General features: G+C 31.7%; 3 long non-coding RNA genes and 1 pseudogene across 3 annotated transcripts; all 4 read right to left on the reverse strand.

The window, feature by feature from the left end:
- Nucleotides 1–2,216: 2,216 nt before the first annotated feature.
- Nucleotides 2,217–4,118, reverse strand: LOC106794687 (uncharacterized). Its single transcript, XR_001382885.3, has 3 exons — nucleotides 3,520–4,118; nucleotides 3,217–3,297; nucleotides 2,217–2,489 (listed from the first exon to the last, which is right to left on the reverse strand). It is a non-coding gene; the product is annotated as an uncharacterized lncRNA (long non-coding RNA).
- A 1,351-nt stretch (nucleotides 4,119–5,469) lies between these two features.
- LOC121173783 (uncharacterized) lies at nucleotides 5,470–7,031 on the reverse strand. The gene is made up of 3 exons (XR_005889154.1): nucleotides 6,445–7,031; nucleotides 5,918–6,062; nucleotides 5,470–5,633 (listed from the first exon to the last, which is right to left on the reverse strand). It is a non-coding gene; the product is annotated as an uncharacterized lncRNA (long non-coding RNA).
- A 237-nt stretch (nucleotides 7,032–7,268) lies between these two features.
- On the reverse strand, nucleotides 7,269–11,071 carry LOC121173784 (uncharacterized). The gene is made up of 3 exons (XR_005889155.1): nucleotides 8,732–11,071; nucleotides 7,943–8,045; nucleotides 7,269–7,703 (listed from the first exon to the last, which is right to left on the reverse strand). It is a non-coding gene; the product is annotated as an uncharacterized lncRNA (long non-coding RNA).
- A 3,675-nt stretch (nucleotides 11,072–14,746) lies between these two features.
- LOC100813705 (solute carrier family 40 member 2-like) lies at nucleotides 14,747–20,729 on the reverse strand (annotated as a pseudogene).
- Nucleotides 20,730–21,099: the final 370 nt, after the last annotated feature.

Below are 21,099 nucleotides of genomic sequence, written 5' to 3' on the forward strand. Positions count from 1 at the left end.
ATTATTTGACACAAAATGCTCATATATGTCCAACCTATGGACAGCTTTCATATAAATATAGACAAGATATGGTCACATGTCCATAGTTTTTAATTATACTTAAGTTACCTCTTTCAGCGTGGTTACCTTTTGAAACGATCGTGACAACAATAACTATATTTTTGTGCATGAATCAGTTTTACTGTATGTTTCACGGGTCATTAATTTATTTTGTAGGAATATTTATTTATTTTATAACATAGTCTTAAAATGAAAAATAGTATGAAAATAAAAATATATGTAATATTAATTAGATTGTTTGCATAAACAAAAAAAAAAGAACAAGATTACTCATTGATCAAGTTAATGTTAATAAACAAAACAAACAACTTAAACTTAATTTAGTCACTATCACTATTTTTCCAACCCTTTCGACTTTTAATAATAATTTTCCAAATTTATTTATGATGCCTGTAGTAGAATGAGATTTCATCACCATGAGAAAAATCACTTTCTTTAAGGAATTTATATCAAGGTTGCACAACATATTTTTCCCCAATTCCAATATCAAGAACGATAACATTCTACTTAACAGAGGGGCCTAATCTTCTAGGGATTGTCATATGTTGATTGCAATCATTTAATGTCTAGTTACATAGCTTGAAAGATTCTCCAAAAGAGGATAAATAATAACCAAAGCTTGAAGCGGAAATGCCCAAAAAACCAATAAATTACTACTAATTAATTGATTGTTACCATCCTCATATGATGCCATAGTGAGAGGTCAGGAAATAATCTTCTGAGAAATCTTAGTGATATCATTCAAAATGATTCCATCTAGTGTAATAGGTTTTGTTTATTGTTTGTTAAGTTACTTTGCAAGCTTTTTTTAATTGCAATATAGACTTAAAATTAAATTCACAAGTGAATTATGAAGAAAGTTAATTAATATTTATAATTAACTAATTACTATGATGGATGCAAAAAGATGGCACAACAGTAATTCTCAATTGCAGGTCATCTAATATTATAATAATAATAATAATTGAAGTGAAAAATCAGACTCATTCTGAAATTTCTTGTGCATGTGCCTGTCGAATCCCCAAAACAAAAAAGACAATTGCGGATTAATATGCAACGAGTGTGCATGAAAAATTAAAATAAAATAAAATTGAAGTGAAAAATCAAGCTTACATGAAAAATTACAATAAAATAAAATTGAAGTAAAAAATCAGCCTTATTCTGGAATTTCTTGTGCATGTACCTGCCGAATCCCCAAAACAAAAAAGACCAGCTAGTAGTGCAACTGAGCATGAAAAATTAAAATAAAATAAAATTAAAGTGAAAAATGAGAGGAACACTTAGTTCTTCAAATCCGAATCACGGGAATATCCTATCACTTAATAATAATAATAATAATAATAATAATAATAATAATAATAATAATAATAATAATAATAATAATAATAATAATAATAATCCTAGGCAACCACGCTTTGGCTTAGTACATGAACAACTTTATCTTGTAATTAAGATTTCTCAAAATATATTAGTAGCACAGCTGCACACGTAAGCATACATGACTAATTTTATATAGGAGGCATATTTATGACAAAAACAAAAAACCTATACAACCACGAGGGCTTCAAATTGGTTAGCTGGCCTCACTGATCAAACCACATTTCATAAACAAAATACAATAATATTGATTACTGCAGGCTTATAAAAAATATTAAGATAACATTTCATATTGGATTCAACTTCTGCTATATTTTTAATTCCATTACACTATTTAAATTCCCTTTGGTGACATAGTACATTATTTTTGCAAACATAAGGGAACAAATTAAAGCAACGCTTAGAGTCAATAAATCAAGATTCAAGAACCACAATATTTAATTCTATTTTCTAATTTTCCTTTAGCTAAGAAGCCAAGCAAAAGAAAAGGCAGCCTCTTATCACTAATTCTATTATTATGAAGAAGAAGACAACAACTCCATGCCTTAGCTTTGACCTTTTGTAAGTTCTCCCATGCATTAATCTTGGATATATAAAAATGCTGGAATTTCAGAAACTATGTAAAGTTCACGCAAAGATTTATTTGGAATGAGCATGAGACAATAATCATGCAGTATACCTCTACCAGAAAAGAAACATTTAGTCAAAAGAGGAGAAAGAGCTATATATGTAAGACATGGATATAAAAATTGAAACTACTTTGCCAAAAGAGTGACCATGCTTAGAGAAAACTGTTTTGAAAAAATTAAAATACAAAAGGATGGCAAAATCTCATCATTACAAATTTATCATCATAAAAGTGCAGTACATCGGGGTATATCTAAAGCAAATCTTACTTGAAAGCTTGCTCATAACTGAAGAACTGGACAGCAGAATTTGGGACAATTATTAGTACCATTCTTTTTTAACAGCCCATGAAAACCTTAAGTTCACCATATATATTTTAGACCTTGAATTGTTCCATTGTATTTAATTCTATGTAGATTCTGAACCTGTAAATAGCAAAGGCACATCACATGTATGATATTGATACATCCAAGCACAAAAGAAGCAACAAAAAAGGTAGTCTGTCAGATAAATGATCAGTATAATATGTGACTTGTAAAAAGATAGACATCTATACAAAAATTTGTCCTAAATATTTCTGGACTGTTTCTAGATCTGCAGTTAGTAATGCAAGAAATACTTTGAGCAATTTGATTAAAGTAACTAAATCAAGCTTTCCAAGAAAAAAGTCAAAAATTCTAAGATTTAGAATTTTTAAAAACATATTTTTGTGATTTGAAGATTTTTAATGATTAGGTTCAAGGTACGCAAAAAGGTTAGCTGCCAATTAGAAAATTTTGAATTTATGGCAGAGAATCAAAATAACTGGAGCTTAATTTATATGCTAACAAAGGTTAAACAAAGAGCAACGGTAAAGATATAGTAGTTGGTCTTCTACACAATATAAATTTAAATAACAAAAATATGTTGAATGTTCCACTGCCAAGAACAGTAACCAAAACATAATGCTCCCACAGATCGTTCTACTCCCCTCTTCTCCAATTGTATCTTAGCAGTGAAAAGATTCTCAACAGGCTTGGCAAGTAGTTCAAGAAAATGTGTGTCAGACAATAAATCGTTGCTTATATTTTCTGTATTAGCTGAGTTTTTTTTGTTCCCTCCCTTTGCATTTTCATTTGAGATGATCAAGTACCATAGCTCATGGATAAATACCTTGTAAAGAGGAACTTTCAGGACAGTAGCACCAGCTTTTCAGACTGCAAGAGACACTGCCAATATGGCATTTGCTCCAAGCTAAAACAACAAAAAGTTTGCATTAGAATAATTTGAACCACATTCAAAATGCAAATTTCCAAACATAAAGCAAATATTGATTGTAGAATAACAGTTCCATCAGCCTTCTAAATCATAGATGCAGAATTACATGTTACTCTCCATAGCTACATTGTTCAAACACAACCGTTAAAACCAGGAAATACTCATACAAGTGTTTACAAAGCTGGGAGGAACACTTACTTCTTCAAATCCTGTGGTTGCCCTGACCTGCTCATGGTGACAAATTTGAATCACGAGAATATCCTAGGCAACACCCTAACATAGTCATGGTCACTTGACTTGAGTAATAATAATAATAATAATAATAATAATAATAATAATAATTGAAGTGAAAAATTAGACTTACTCTAAAATTTCTTGTGCATGTGCCTGTCGAATCCCCAAAACAAAAAAGACAATTGCGAATCAATACGCAACGAGTGTAACAGAGCATGAAAAATTAAAATAAAATAAAATTGAAGTGAAAAATCAGGCTTGCATGAAAAATTACAATAAAATAAAATTGAAGTGAAAAATCAGGCTTGCATGAAAAATTACAATAAAATAAAATTAAAGTGAAAAATCAGACTTACTCTGAAATTTCTTGTGCATGTACTTGCCGAATCCCCAAAACAAAAAAGACCAGCTAGTGTAACAAAGTATGAAATATTCAAATAAAATAAAATTGAAGTGAAAAATGAGAGGAACACTTACTTCTTTGAATCGTGTGGTTGCTCTGACCTGCTCATGGTGACAAATTTGAATCACGCGAATATCCTAGGCAACACCCTAACATAGTCATGGTCACTTGACTTGAGTAATAATAATAATAATAATAATAATAATAATAATAATAATAATAATAATAATAATAATAATTGAAGTGAAAAATCAGACCTACTCTGAAATTTCTTGTGCATGTGCCTGTCGAATCCCCAAAACAAAAAAGACAATTGCGGATCAATACGCAGTGAGTGTAACAGAGCATGAAAAATTAAAATAAAATAAAATTGAAGTGAAAAATCAGGCTTGCATGAAAAATTACAATAAAATAAAATTAAAGTGAAAAATCAGACTTACTCTGAAATTTCTTGTGCATGTACTTGCCGAATCCCCAAAACAAAAAAGACCAGCTAGTGTAACAGAGCATGAAATATTCAAATAAAATAAAATTGAAGTGAAAAATGAGAGGAACAGTTACTTCTTTGAATCTCATGGTTGCCCTGACCTGCTCATGGTGACAAATTTGAATCACGCGAATATCCTAGGCAACACCCTAACATAGTCATGGTCACTTGACTTGAGTAATAATAATAATAATAATAATAATAATAATAATAATAATAATAATTGAAGTGAAAAATCAGACTTACTCTAAAATTTCTTGTGCATGTGTCTGCCAAATCCCCAAAACAAAAAAGATAATTGCGAATTAATACGCAGCGAGTGTAACACAGCATGAAAAATTTAAATGAAATAAAATTGAAGTGAAAAATCAGACTTGCTCTGAAATTTCTTGTGCATGTACTTGCCGAATCCCCAAAACAAAAAAAAAAAACCAACTAGTGTAACAGAGCATAAAAAATTAAAATAAAATAAAATTGAAGTGAAAAATGAGAGGAACACTTACTTCTTCAAATCCTGTGGTTGCCTTGCTCATGGTGACAAATTTAAATCATGGGAACATCCTAGACAACACCCTAGCATAGTCATGATCACTTGACTTGAGTAATAATAATAATAATCATAATAATAACACGCACAAATACATGGTTGAAAAAAAAACTCACTAATATAGAAGTAAGTGTTCCTCTCATTATTTTGGGTATAACTAAATAATAATAATAATAATAATGCATTATATATAAAATATGTTAGTCTTGCTGGTATAAAGTTGATTTAGATAATTATATTTGATTTTTGAAACCTATAATTGTTTATTTAGCTTATGAGTTTATTGGAATGAGATTGGTTTTTTTAGTGAGACTTCAACGTATTTTTACAGGTTTTGATCTTATAGGTTGATTTTGAGATTAATCGTTAATTAACTTTAGATTTAATAATATTTAAAACAGAGATAGCACAAATATTTTCATTAAATAAGGACTTGAGGAAAGTAGGATGCAAAATGGTGTCAAATAATTACCTTCAAAAGCGAATTTACAGCGGCACACATCTCACTTCTAACAGATTTAGAGTTTTCAATCTCTGCATCAGATACCTCAAATTTTTCATGCAATTGTGCTGAAACACCAGGATGAAGATCAGGTTTTGCCGTGTTCATCCAATCATCATGCTTAAGTCTGAATTCATGCCTGCACAAATAGATTCAAAAAATAGTTACTATATAATTGAAGACTTCCATAGTCACTATATAATTATGCAAATCCACAATGAGGAATAATATTTGAAAACGGAAGTTATGACATGGCTAAGCTGTGGTTAGATCAAACATTAGAAGCAAAGTTGCTGTGTATGTAAAATAATTCCAAAGAAAAGACAATCGACAGATTGAAAAGCGCGGTATTCTTTCCAAACCAATGTTAACAACAATTGAAAATTATGATAGTATTTCCATATCACAAAGAATCTAACTAACCTTTGTAGGAATTGCATAATGTGGGCAAGTAATTTTAATGAGGAAGCTTTCACTTCGCCGTTTGGTTTCTGTCCAAAGCACCCCTTCAAGCTTGGAACTCTAGGACTTAAATAGTCCCCAAGATTTATATGCTTCAATACTTGCCCTGAAGACAATTGATGTTGAACAAAAATTAATGGAGTGCAATTTCATGAATAAAGTAGAAGTTCAAAAAAAGAAGGATCATATTAAAAGAGCAAAAGAAGAAAAAAACACAGAAAATAGACATACTTCTAAACCAATATTTACAAAGAACCAACCTTCATTCTTACAACACCAAGAAATATATTGCAAACAATATTGCCTTTCTCGTTTTTGGTAACCAAACCAAATTCTTATAGCAATAAGCTCAATTTTAAAAATGATATATTTTCAAGAGAGTAAGCAAAAAAAAAAAAGAAAGATTCATGGCAAGTTCATATCTATCAAGGCATAACAATCTCAACATATGCAATGAGCTTAAACACATTTAGAATGTTTACACATACATATAGTAATTTTCTTGGTAACACCCTCAAGTTTCCTTTTTCACACTTGACCACCTTTTAACATTAGCATCAAGAGCTTCTGCTACCCTGTGCATCATTTCTATTGTTCATCCGATCAGCCTATAACAACCACACTGAAAAACATTATGAGGAATTAACACAAAAATGTGATATCCTCCCCAAGTGAATCATGGATAAAGAAGATAAAAGTGACACATGAATATCAGCCAGGAAAAATTAAACCTCTGTTGTGCCAACAAACAGGAACAGAGGAAAAGCAAGCATGCATAAATATCCAACACCATCACTGGAAAAGGATTATCTTACTCTTGTTACAACCAAATGGAACACCTAACAAAATGCAAACTGAAAGACAAAGCGAGCTTAGCAAAGCCAGCAAAGAAGCAAAAACAAATTCGGAAAAATAGCCAAAAAAAGGCACACTCAACAATAACAAAACATCAATCAACCGCAAGTCTCCGAACAACAAATATAAGAAGTGAAACACAAGCATGCATAATTGACATTCACATCCAATTGGATGATACTATATCATACCGATATTGTCAAGATGGAAAATTGACATTCACATTCAGATTAAGATGTCAAAAGGAGAATGCTTGCACATATATCTAATCTAGCTTCCTACAACAACAATACACTTTATGATTTAAAATGTAAAATTGCAGTATGATATAAACAATATAAATAGCAGCATACTTTTGGAGGCTCCAATAATTGTGTCCTTAGTTTTGCTATTTTTAATAATAATAATAATAATAATAATAATAATAATAATTAAACAAAACAAAAAATAACAGAAACTAAGAGAGGGTAGAAAGAAGACATGTGCTTGTTTAAAACTTCATTTTTTTTGCCCCACTCAACAAACCAATAATTTATTTTCTACCTCTTTGGATTTTGCATGCTAATACTATCATAAGCAGTTTTAGAGTGAGCAGAGGAAGTGTATGGCACCTATTCAAAATAAATAAGATTTATAATCAATGTCCAATTTGTGAAAAAAGTGTATGACACCTATTCAAAATAAATAAGATTTATAATCAAATTGTGACACAAAGGCACTGAATACCAAATAGGAATTGTTACTACTTTGTAATGCAATTTATAAAAGAAGCATTAGTTGATGACTTCAATTACCTGGTGATATTATGCAAAATGATATCAAAGTACCAACTGCACCAAAGAGAATTATAGTCATAAAATTACAGGAAAATTGCTTCTTCTTCACCTGGAACCTGGAATGGTTAAAGAATAAATTGAAATTGAAGTCATTCTAAGAGAAGCAACACAATCATTCAATTAAGTTCATTCTGATTGAAGTATCAGTTCGGCGAATACAACTATTGATTTTCCTAAATTGTTTGAATCATTGTTTCCAACAAATCATAATGTAACTTAAATTATGCAGTTCAACATGTGAATGAAAGCTGAATAAGGAAAATAATTAAAAAAAAAGCAAGAGTAGTGAACTAACCCGACATTGAAGATGATGGGTGGAAGAAAGTAAATGAAGAAAAGATCTTCAATGAAGACAGGTATATGAAAGCTTTTTTCTCCAGTAGGACATCTTTGGGGGACTACAAAATAGACCAACATGAACAATATCAGTAATAATCTCAAGTTGCCAAAGCCAAACAAATATTACTTAAAAGAACATATTATCAATACTCTAAAATCTAAAAATTACTTCAGGGGTCAATCGAGAATAGAGCACGACAACAAATTAAATGGGCAATCAATCCACTTAAGGAGAAAATTATTTTTTAAATAGGGATCTATAACAATATTAGTGATCATGTTATTGGCAGAGACAAAAACATAACTATGAAAGATGATATTATGTGATACAACAATAATGAAAAATGGAAGATATTGACTAACATTTTAAGGAGAATGATTGTAAAAAACAAAATAAAATTAAGGAGAATGGAGTGTCTAAAAAAGATAATGATATCAAAGTACCAACTGCAAAGAAAATTATAGTCATATAAGTGCAGGAAAATTGTTTCTTCTTCACCTGGAACTTGGAATAGTTAAAGAATAAATTGAAATTGAAGTCAGTCTAAGAGAAGCAGACACAGTCATTCAATTAAATGCATTCTGATTGAAGTATCAGTTCAACGAATACAACTATTGATTTCCCTAAACTATTGGAATCATTGCTTCCACCAAATCATAATGCAACTTAAATTATGCAGTTCAACATGTAAATGAAAGTTGAATAAGGAAAATAATAAAAAAGAAGCTAGAGTAGTGAACTAACCCGGAATTGAAGATGATGGGTGGAAGAAGGTAAATGAAGAAAAGATCTTCAATGAAGACAAGTATATGGGAGTTTTTTCCTCTAGTAGAACATCTTTGGGAGACTACAAAATAGACCAACATGAACAATATCACTAATAATCTCAAGCGGCCAAAGTCAAACAAATATTACTTAAAATAACATATTATCAGTACTCTAAAATCTAAAAATTACTTCAGGGGTCAATCTAGAACATAGGACAACAACAAATTAAATGGATAATCAATCCACTTCAGGAGAAAATTATTGTTTAAATAGAAATCTATAACAATATTAGCGATCATGTTATTGACAAGAGACAAAAACATAACTATGAAAGATGATATTATGTGATAAAGCAATAATGAAAAATGAAAGATATTGACTAACATTTTAAGGAGAATGATTGTAGAAAACAAAATAAAATTAAGGAGGATGGAGTGTCTAAAAATCATGATTGTTAAAAAATAATAAATCCGAGACGGGGAATATATCACCCAAGAAAAAGAAAAGAGAGATATTATTGAAAAAGAAGTAAAGCATGCATAGTTCCATTCTTAAATACCATATCAGACAGGATCAATGTGACAACCGGGAAAAATAACTATTAGTTAAGAAGAAAACATTCATAAGAACAAACAAAATTAAAACATTGCTAATAGAGACAAATAGTAATGAAAAAAACATGCATAATAGCCAAAGGGAAAAAAATGTCCTGCTAGATGCTTCTTCGTCGATAGCCTGGTAAGCGAGAAAATAAAAAAGGAATAAAAAACAAACCGGAAAAATTAGTAAGCAAAAATAACTATTAGTTAAGAAGAAAACATGCATAAAAACAAACAAAATTAAAACCTTGCAAATAGAGACAAACAGTACCGAAACAAACATGCACAACAGTAAAATGGAAAATAACTTGCCTGCAGTCTTAAATACCATATCAGACTACAGGCAAGATCAATGCCACAACTGGAAAAAATAACTATTAGTTAAGGAGAAAACATGCATAACAACAAAAATAAAATAAAATCTTGCATATAAAAATAAATAATAATAAAACAAACATGCATGACAGCAAAAGGGGAAAAAACTTGCCTGTTGGATGCTTCTTAGGCGATAGCCCAAGAAAATAAAAAAGAACCAAAGACAGAGATGAAAAATCAGTAAGAAAAAATAACTATTATTAAGAAGAAAACATGCATAACAACAAACAGAATTAAAACCTTGCAAATAGAGACAAATAGTACCGAAACAAACATGCATAACAACAAAAGCGAAAAAACTCATCAGATGGTAAATTGGTAATCTTAAGCGCACTAATACAATCAAAGGCATAAAGAGAAAAGGACTATGAAAACTACATAACAGAAATGAAACCTGTGTAATGAAAACACATTATCAGTGCAAATTAAAAAATTTACCACAAATAATAAATCCGAGACAGGCAATATATCAGCCAAAAAAAGAAAAGAAAAGAGAGATATTATTGAAAAAGTAAAGCATGCATAGTTCCATTGTTAAATACCATATTAGGTAGCCAAGATCAATGTCACAACCGGGAAAAATAAGTATTAGTTAAGAAAAAAACATGCATAACAACAAACAAAATTAGAACCTTGCAAATAGAAACAAACAGTAATGAAACAAACATGCATAACAACAAAAGGGAAAAAAATTAGTCTACTGAATGTTTCTTCGTCGATAGCCTGGGAGAATAAAAAGGAACCAAAAACAGAGTTGAAAAATCAGTAAGAAAAAATAACTATTATTAAGAAAAAAAACATGCATAACAACAAACAAAAATAAAACCTTACAAATAGAAACAAATAGTAATAAAACAAACATGCATGACAACAAAAGGGGAAAGAACTTGCTTGCTGGATGTTTCTTCGTCGATAGCCCGGGAAAATAAAAAAGAACCAAAGAAAGAGATGAAAAATCAGTAAGAAAAAATAACTATTATTAAGAAGAAAACATGCATAACAACAAATAAAATTAAAATCTTGCAAATAGAGATAAATAGTACCGGAACAAACATGCACAATAGCAAAAGGGAAAAAAACTTGTGTGCAGGAAGCTTCTTCATTGTTAGCCTGGTAAGTGGGAAGATAAAAATGGAACCAAAAACAAAGTAGAAAAATGAGCAAGAAAAAAATAACTATCAATTAAGAAGAAAACATGCTTAACAACAAAAATTCTCAAGAAATCGGATAAAAATCAGACCAACAACAATATCTTCTAAAGCATCCAATATCAGCAAGTTTGGAAGAAAGCTTTGTGCGATGTCTATCCATCATTAAGCGGAAAATCTGGCAAAAATGGTGATTTAAGCCCGATTGAGACTACCTCCTTCATAAGCACTTGTAAGAGAAGAAAATAAGAAAGTAAAATGAATAAAACTCCTCCCATAAGTTAGATGAGACAACTTTTATAAGAGTTAAGTACATAAGTTGATCCAAACAGGGTTTTAGGGGCACTTCAAATAGGCTCAACAAAACTAAATGCAACAGCTCACAAAAAGCACCAATGTAGAGATAATAATGGAAGCGTATCTCATCAGAACATGTAGAGATAATAATGTATAATGCACAAACAGCACCAAGAAACCTGTAATTAAAAACCATCAAAACCCAATTAATTCTAAAGAAATCGGATAAAAGTTAGACCATCAATAAAATTATAAAAAAGGGAAGAAAAAGTCAAAACTTTTCCATTCAACAAAAAATGGACAACAGCAAAAGGACCAAAAACACAGGAAAACGAAAACTTAACATGCATCAGAACAAAAAGAAAACATGCATGAGAAGAACAACAGGAAAAGAAAAGAAAAACCTCGTTTGCCATTGAAAAAATGCACAGCAACAAAACCAAGCACGACGGGAAGCAAAAGTCAAAATTTTTCCACTCAACAAAAAATGAACAACAACATAACAAAAAATAATTATTATTAAGAAAACATGCATAACAAAAAAAAAATTAAGACCTTGCAAATAGAGACAAATAATACCAAAACAAGTATGCAAACAGGAAAAGGGAAAAAAACTTGCTTGCAGGATGCTTTTTCGTCGATAGCCTGGTAAGCGGAAAGATTAAAAAGGAACCAAAAACAAAGTAGAAAAATCAGTAAGAAAAAAATAACTATTAGTTAAGAAGAAAACATGCATAACAACAAAAACTCAACGGAAAACCAAAGCAAAAACTGGAAGTGAAGATGGAAGAGACGAACCACAAAAATGGAGAAGAAAGAAAGCACGGAGGAAACCTCGTGTAGCAAACAAAAAATGGAAAACCTCAGCAAGGGGAAAACTCAACGGCAAGTGAAGCTGGAAGAAACGGACCACAAAAATGAAGAAAAAAAGCAAATGGGAGAAGGTGAGGAAATGACGAAACGCAGTTCAGAGGAAACAACGAGAGAAGGCTGGAGAAGGAGGCATGTGGAGCAACCAAAGCTTGAAGCGGGTTGTGGCTGGTTGTGTTCGAATCGGAAGAGAAGAGAAGAAAATAGAAGAAAGAAAGGAAGAGGCACGTGAGAAATAAAGAGAGAAATGGAATTAGGCATAGAAGAAGAAAGAAAGGAAGAGGCACGGGAGAAATGAACAGTTGTAGGGTCACATGTCAATCTTAGAAAATTTACAAAATTCCAATTCTGTTAACTGCAGGGGGACACGTGTCACCACCTGGAGCATGGGCGCAATAGGCATTTCCATATACATCTCATTTATAAGACTTAGTATAGATATATTCTATAATTGTTTGGGGATCGATTGCAATTCAATGTGATTGGATTACTGCCTGGGAAGTTTTCTATTAGCATTGGCAGAAACATTTTTGTTACTTACTTGTCGGCATGTTGTAATACATATATATTTGTGACACCCTCTACCCCTCACATATATATATATATACTAATAAAGGAATAAAAATTCAAATAATAATTAAAAGTATTTTTAAAACATTTTTAAATACAAGTCTTTCAAAGGGGTAAAAGGCTCACATTCACTTTCTTCTACATCATATTCAAACTTATCCAAATAAATAATAAAGTCATCTAGGCTCAAACAAAGCTGTTTAAGACTTCATACAGTTAATATAAAACCCTATACCCCAATTGTCATATCATATTAGAACATTGTGTCTCGACGTCCTTCAACACAAGGTTTCTTAAAGCACTTCACCTAGTCATTTGTTCCCCCGAACACAAAGTTCAAGATCATCACAGGATCCAAACACAAACAACACATAGGGAGTGAGTTATCACATTCCTAACTAATAGAGAAGCAAGACAACTAGATATACATATCATATAAAGAAAATAAAACTTACTTAAATATAACTCACATAATTCCACCACTTTGTCATTCAAAATTTACCTTTCAATCATCAATCACATTATACAAGAATCACACACTCCGATCAAGACATAATAACACATCAATTTCATAATAAACAATTAGCAAGCGTATGCAACAGTTATGCTAAGACTCAATCCTATATGCAATGTGGTACCATGTCAGTGAAAAACCACCCTGGGACGCTTAGGAGTACATAACAAGACGCACTACACAATGGGTTTGTCAGGTCACTCTCACTAAGTAAGATCATAGGGAGACCAGTTAGGGTCACGATGTTTTGCGAGAATGCTCCAACCATATGGGATCAACATAGGCTTAAAGGAGCACTCAAACCCGGTGACCCCCAAGACCTACACTCCAAAGAGTCCTTCAAGGCCTCTCCCTCCTGATTCAGGTCCAACCCCTAAAATAATTTTGCATGCAGACATTGCTCATGAATTATACAATACCCACGACCTCATACTCGTGTTTTAAACACGTTTAACACAATTGCGCTACGATTTAACACTGGTTCCTAAATAGGAAACTTACATTTTCTCTTTAACACCGGTTCCTAATTAGGAACCTACATTTTCTCTTTAACATTGCGCATCAACGCTTTTCTCAAGATAACAATGGTCGGGTTATTGTACGATTCATAGCTTACAACACAAGTAATGTCACATCAAGTGTTAACTACACACTTATCCACAACCAAAACGCATTCACAACTTTACATCTCATAGTGTCACAATCCACCATCACATGTTTACACGTATCTCACAAATTAACACATGTTCAACTTTACACTTATACTCAATCTCAATAACAATATTATAATCTCAAAGCAACATGTTATTTCACAATTCATCACATATTCCATTTATAAACACTGCTCATGAATTACACAATACCACGACCTCACACTCATGTTTCAAACAAGTTTAACACATTGCGCTACAATTTAACACTAGTTCCTAACTAGGAACCTATACTTTCTCTTTAACACTGTACATAAACACTGGTCGAGTTATTGTATAATTCACAGCTCACAATATCATTATTGTAACATCAAGTGTTAAACACATCCACTTATTCACAACCAAATATCACACCCACAATTTAACATCTCATAACATTCTTAATGATATTCATAAGGTACAACATACACATGTTCATCAAATCTAACCATAATATTCTCAAACTCCAACACTTAATAATTTTTGGAATCATACTATAACAACTCTACAATATTATTTACATAAAATATTAATATAAACAAATATATAACTAATTCTATATATATAAACTAGCATACGCATATTGGATCACGAATTTCAAAGTAAGCTTAATTCAATGCACGAATTCTAAATAATTATATGAACACTTTGGTCAATTTCAATTATGATATTAATTTTAAACTATATAAAAAAAACCTAAAAAGCATGAAAAAGAGAAAATACAAAATCAATATCTTACTCTAAATTTCTCCTTACTTTATTTCATCAATTCATACTAATTAGAAAAATGCTCAATTTATAGGGTTCACACTCAACATAATAGCATATCAATTTCACAACAATTGGTTTGTCAAACATATATAATTCACAATTATAATTATAAGGATAAAATAAAAAATGACGGAAACACCCCAAAACCCATTCCAATTGATACTCTAAGGATCCCTACACTTGTTCTCACTAATCTCCAATTGTGAATAACTCATCCCTTACCTCGATGTAGTCTCTCAAACATTCTCCATTATCAATTGTGGTGTTTTTGGTGCTCTCTAGAGCTCCTCCCCCGGTTGTTCTGTTAGGATTCCCAACGCTAGGGAGGATGAGAAGGGATTGAAGTCTCCATTCTGTACTGCTTCGTATGATTCATCTTTCTCTCTCCATAGACATTACTTTGCAAAACCCAACGGTGAAGACGTGCGTATATGACTCTCGAACAAAATATCAAAAGTTCACTACAATCCAACGGTTAACGAGTCCGGGATTGTAGTTTTACCGAAATAATTTTGGGTTTCTATGGGAAAGGAAAAAGCTACGATGCGAAAGGTATTTCTCTCACCTCCGACATTATTTCAAAATTCCCAATGGTAAGAATGCTCGGAATTGAGTTGCGAACCTGGTGCTTAAATTTCACGAGGATCTGATGGTGAATGAGTCTGAGATCTTCGTTTTTCTGAGACAGGTTTGGTGGTCTGCAAAAAAGAAAAGAGTTGTGAGAGGAGAAGGGGAAAACAAAAATGAGGGAAAGAAGAGACACCGTCAGTGTGAAAATTGACCTAACGCTATTTATAGTTAGGTTTAATCTATTTATTTATTTATTATTTTATAAAAACAAACTCTATTTTATTCTCTATCAAACAAATAAATAAAATACCTCTTTTATTTTCTCTCAAATCATTATTTTAATTAATAATTATATCTCCTTATTTATTTATTTATTTATTTATAAAATCTCATCATTTTTCTAAAACTCTATTCATTTATAAATAATAATTCTTTTTAAATTAGCTTACGAAAAAATGGAATGCATGTCCACCAATCAAAGTTGAGTGTAACTAAGAGAATACTCTTTTACTATGCTTAAAAATCCATGGTTTGAATATCTTTACTAGAAAAGGTGCTCATATTTACCATCGTCCCATGACTTGGTACAAGTATGGCCCACAAGGCTACCTAAGAAGACGAGTCAAAGTCCTAGAATTTTGAAAATGCTTCCTAGGACTCAACTATAACTTTCATGGACACAGATAAAATTGTCATTCCCGCCCGCAAATGAGTTGGTTGGTTAAACTTATAAATACCTCAGTTTCAATGTACGAGGTACGTAATCAATTCAATTTTGTACCTTTTGACTCCTCCTTTTTGGTGACTTGAACAGCTGAGTCCTTGCAGTTGATACTACCTGATGTCTCTTGAGTTTCAAGTTTTGTACATCATTCCTAATGAGGTGAATTCTACATAGTTTGACTCTATAGAAGACTTAAATTTTTGAAGGAAGACGTTCTTTTAGAAAATTGTTTAAAATGTGGGTTAGATTTTATATGCAATTATGTGATCAAAAGAGAAGTCTGTTTTTTTTGGATTTAAAACCTTCAATTATGTGATCAAATATTCCAGTGTCTCATTTATTGAGAGGGAAAAATTCTTATGCAAGAAGAGTGCTCTTCAAAGAAGGATGATTGTTGTTGACAATTCCACCCAGTAAAGACCAAACACTATCACTCCATCACCATTTTATATGCATTTCTTCAAACGGTACATAACTTTTTCCCAACAGATAGACCTTCGCAAATTAAGATGCTGTTGCAACACATTAACTCCACTTTAGACGTTCGAAGTGAAAGATGTGCTTCCGCACATGGTATACATGGATGCAGTAGAGGAATGCAGCTAATGTGACTTCCAGGAATGAACAAACTTAACTTCCAGAAGTCCTAAATTCAAACAGATAAAAAGAAACATGATCAACACAATTGTGATTTTGATTAGCATTAGATTCAAAGCAACATCTTTTGATAACAACAACAAAAGCCTTGTTTCACTACGTGAAGTCAGCTATATGACCGCGCAATGCTACCCAGTTTGGTTACAGACCAAATCTTCAAATGTAATCTTTAGAGGTCGGCTACAATAGCCATCTTTTGACAGTTGATAAATTGTTTTCATGAAGTATACACTATGGAGATTTTACGAAGAAAAAAATTATAGGCAAAGTAGTATTGTGAATCATTTTTGTAATGCTGTTGGAAGAGATAAAGTTTGTTTGGAAGCTGAGAATTGATAGGAATGTGCTGCTACACATCCATGAATTTTCAACCAAAAGCATTAATGTCAATGAACTTGGCAGATATAGGTTGTTTTAGCCTTGCCATTGCTAAGCATACATTTATCTGTGGAGCAGTGACCGATTAGTAAACAATAGCTCACTGAGGATAGAATGTTTTAAGGAGGCACTCAGTAAAGGAGATCATGAGTGTTGGGTTGTGGTTTCTCCATCAGAAAAATGATTATATTCTTCTGCATCTTTATATGGTGCAAAAGAAAGCTTGGTAGTGTTCCAACTTCCAATAATGGAGAACCGACAAATTTGTTGTCTAAAGAGTAGGTTTTCAACTGTAATAATTTGATTAACTAGGGGTGCCTTTGTTAGATCTAATATGATGTTGGTGAAATTAGAGAATTCTCTGTCAGAAGTTGAAAACTGATTAGTAGCAAGAATAACAAAAAAAAATTACACATTTTGGTTGGACATGAATGTTTTAAAACTCACCCGCGGATTAGATATTATGATTCCCATAACATAGGCCAATAAATCCATCAAAGATTGAAGTGAGTTCTGTACACCCCCAACAATCAAACGATCAGATTCAGGAACAAGATCCTATATCAAAGAATGAATAGAAGAAAAGTCAGGTCAAGATGATTATTAAGAGAACTTCAGTGATTGATCATAGACATCAAAATATTGATTTTACAATTGTTAAAAAAATTATATAGAAAATTTTTAAATAACTTCAGATAATAAGGGCTATTTCTTGCCTGCATTTGTTGAAGCACGGACAAATCAAACATCCACAATCCAAGCCGATATATGGCTACACTTCCCATCAGAATATATGATGAAAGAAAGCCACTTTGGCCATATTCCAGCTACACATGGAAGGAGGCAAGTCCACTACATGCACCAAATACATAATCAAGGACAACAAAGATTATGTGCCAAGTATTATCAGCAATATGTCTTGTATACTAGTTCGGAAAAGAAGCAAAATTAAAGATTTGACTAGCACTCAGAACATGCCATTCATACAGAACCATTACTAACTACTAAGTTTATACCTGTGACCATATAGACCAAAGTCCAGTTCTAATAGTTGATATTTGAGACTGTAGCACAGGATATACAACTGTTGCAGCAATTTCAATTCCGGCACTTATTCCTCTTGCTATTCCAATAACATGCAGGTATTCCTTCCCATTCTAAGGTGGCTATCATCAAAGTTCCAAAGCTGAAGCAAGTAAATGGAATTTCATTAATGACTCTTAAGTAATGGAAGACATGTTTCTCAAAATGTGTTTTAGAATAAAATTTTCTGAATGACTTTGTCCAATGACTATAATATACTCCACAGACATTATAATTAATTTGGAACTTTTTAAGAGAAAACTTTAACTCCACAAAACTTGTATGTACAAAGAATAGTTTTGATTAATGGACAAGCATCTAAAGATGTAAAAATGAAAATGTCAAGGAAATTCCTTTGTTTTTTCTTTTTTTTTCATATAATATTTAATGGCTAATTGCTATACTTGTTTATAAGCTTTTTCACCTGAGTACAGTGAAAAATAGCAAAGCCAGAGCTAGTCCAGGAAGGGCAACTTCTTCTTTTAAATAAACTTTTCATGCAACAATATATATAAGGGGTGTTTGGTTTGGCTATTTTTTGTTTTTATTTTTACTGAAAATAGAAAATGGTGATAGAAATGCGTTTGGTTGGATTTTTAAAAACATTTTCAGTGAAAATATTTTTTCAAACGAACCAAAATCTGGAAACAATAAAATCTCGTTTTCAGTTGAAACTAGGAACCTCATTTTGGATAAAATGAAAACGCAATGGTAAGAAATATAATTTTAAGCAAATCTAAAAATATGTTTTCTTTTGAAAACGCATTTTCAGTTTTTATTTCTTAAAAGAAGAAAAAATGAAATCAAACAAAACATGTTTTCAGAATTTTAATATTTTGAAAATGAAAACAATTTTCAGAAAATAAAAATAAAAAATAAAAATAGAAAATGAAAATGCAAACCAAACAGGAATTTCTGAAATCTTCTCAGAAAGTTTTTTACTGCATTTTCTATCTGCCAATTCCGAGCCACCATCAGTACCAGATAGCAAGCTATCTTCCTCCAAAGTTTGATTGTTCCTTTGTTGGTCACTTTGTGAAGGTCTTTCCATCCTCCTCTGGCTACTTAGGCCCAAAGCTGGAATCCCTTTATATACAGATGTGAAAAGCCAATACTCCACCCAAACAGACACAGTATTCCACAGTGCTAAAGTTAGAGCAGATGCTTTTAGCGATACAAAGCTTATTATAAACCCAGTAACAACAGGAGCAAGAAGCTTGCAAGTTAGATCAATGCGTCTTGTAACTGAATTCATCTTTGTCAGCAATTCTGGGGGGTTTACCTTCAGTTATAACTAGCAACCTGGACAATAGAAACCAGAATAATTCTTTACAAAATATTTCTTCTACACTTAACTAAGCATCCACATAATTCAGTTAAATTGAAAACATGATATTACGAAATATCAGCAAAGCCATTACATTCTGAAGAGAGCAAATACAAGTGTTAATCATGCTTTGAAATGCCATTTTTCCTTTATTGTCCACAATTAAACTACTAGAAAACCAAGCAAAACTTGAATAATTTATCTGAGTTGTAAACCTTGAGAGATAGTAAAGATAACAACTAATTTTACCATTCTCTTTGAATCAAGATTGCACCGGCAAGAGTTGAAAGTACACCAATGCCACCACAGATGTTGATGGTCTACACCAGCAATATGAAAGCTGGGAAATTTGTAAACTTCAAAGACTGAGTTGACAAGTAAGCAATTACAGTGGCCCCGGCAATAACAAAAGAGAGATTTTGTGTCACCAACCACAACTTCAAAACCTGCCAATAAAGTATTCTGACAAATTTACTTCATCAAAGGCACCTTGACCTTCATAATCAAAGAATTAAGAAGCAAACTTAAATAACTAAAGCTACCCTTGTCAGATATTGCTATATAATTCTTATCTTTGAATTTTGATCATGTCTCATCCTTTAGATAATTCTTGAAAAGATTTTTGCATTTCAGAAGCATGTGCTGGTAGAATCTAACGACTTAAGTTCTAGTCAAAAGAATGTGTTAGGATAGCGGGATTCCAAGAACAGCAGGAACTACTGGGTTAAGCAAAGAATTACACAGTACATCTTGACCAAAATCTTAAGGCATTAGGCTTATATGCCTTGCCACTTATATAGTCCTCACTTTAACTATTTCTTTCCAGTTTCCATTATAGGACTTATTAATTCACACCTCAGTTACTTGAATTTGCAACTCTGATGATGAAACCATGAAAGTAAAGGGGAAAAAAGAGAGGCCAAGCACAAAAGTAGCCTGTCAATACTGGACTAATAATTTCTATGAAGACAAGTAGAATATGAATGATTTTAAGCTTTCTTTTAGCTTCGTGGACTTACTAGTTACAAGGGAAATTTTGCATTTCATTCTCACTGTTTGAGGAACTTTTTATTTCAGTTAAAATTTGTCAAAGATCTATACTTGACAGTGCACAAGTGGAAGATAATTTAGTCTAAAGATGTTTGTGTATTCTCCTACAGAAAGGACAGCAAAGCTTTACAGGTCATAACTGAAGTATTAGTAGTCCTTACATAAAAAGCAGATATGATGATTAATAATACTTGGGGCTCACCTTCACATAAGACAACTTATCAACCCATCTTCCAATTATGGGATCAAACAGTGCAGTGGAGGCAGATTCAATGGTACCATATATTGCTGCATAGAGCGAAGAGTCTGGCCAAATGTTGATCATATATAAACCAACAGAGAATTCCCACATCCTGCAAACGCATGCTCATTGAATTTAACTAGTACAAAACAAACCAATGGAAACAAAATAGTGCAACGCATTCACTGATGTAGAATCAAAGAAGATATCAAGAAATTTATAATAATTCACCTACCTTGCTCAACATGTAACATCCCTTTTCTCGTAAAATAAAAAAAAATATTTAAAAATTAAGAGAATTTTTAGAAATTAAATAAACCAAAGAAAATAAATTGCTAATTAAAATAAGGGTTTCATAGTATTAGAAAATAGAGTAAAATGACGTTTTAGAAAATAATTGGATGTTTTAATTGGTTATTTATTTAATCAAAGAGTAAAATAGAGTTTCTTTTTATAAAATAAAAATAAATAGAGTAAATAA

The sequence above is a fragment of the Glycine max genome, chromosome 1 (genome assembly GCF_000004515.6).
Source record: "Glycine max cultivar Williams 82 chromosome 1, Glycine_max_v4.0, whole genome shotgun sequence".
NCBI classification, from domain to species: Eukaryota; Viridiplantae; Streptophyta; class Magnoliopsida; order Fabales; family Fabaceae; genus Glycine; species Glycine max.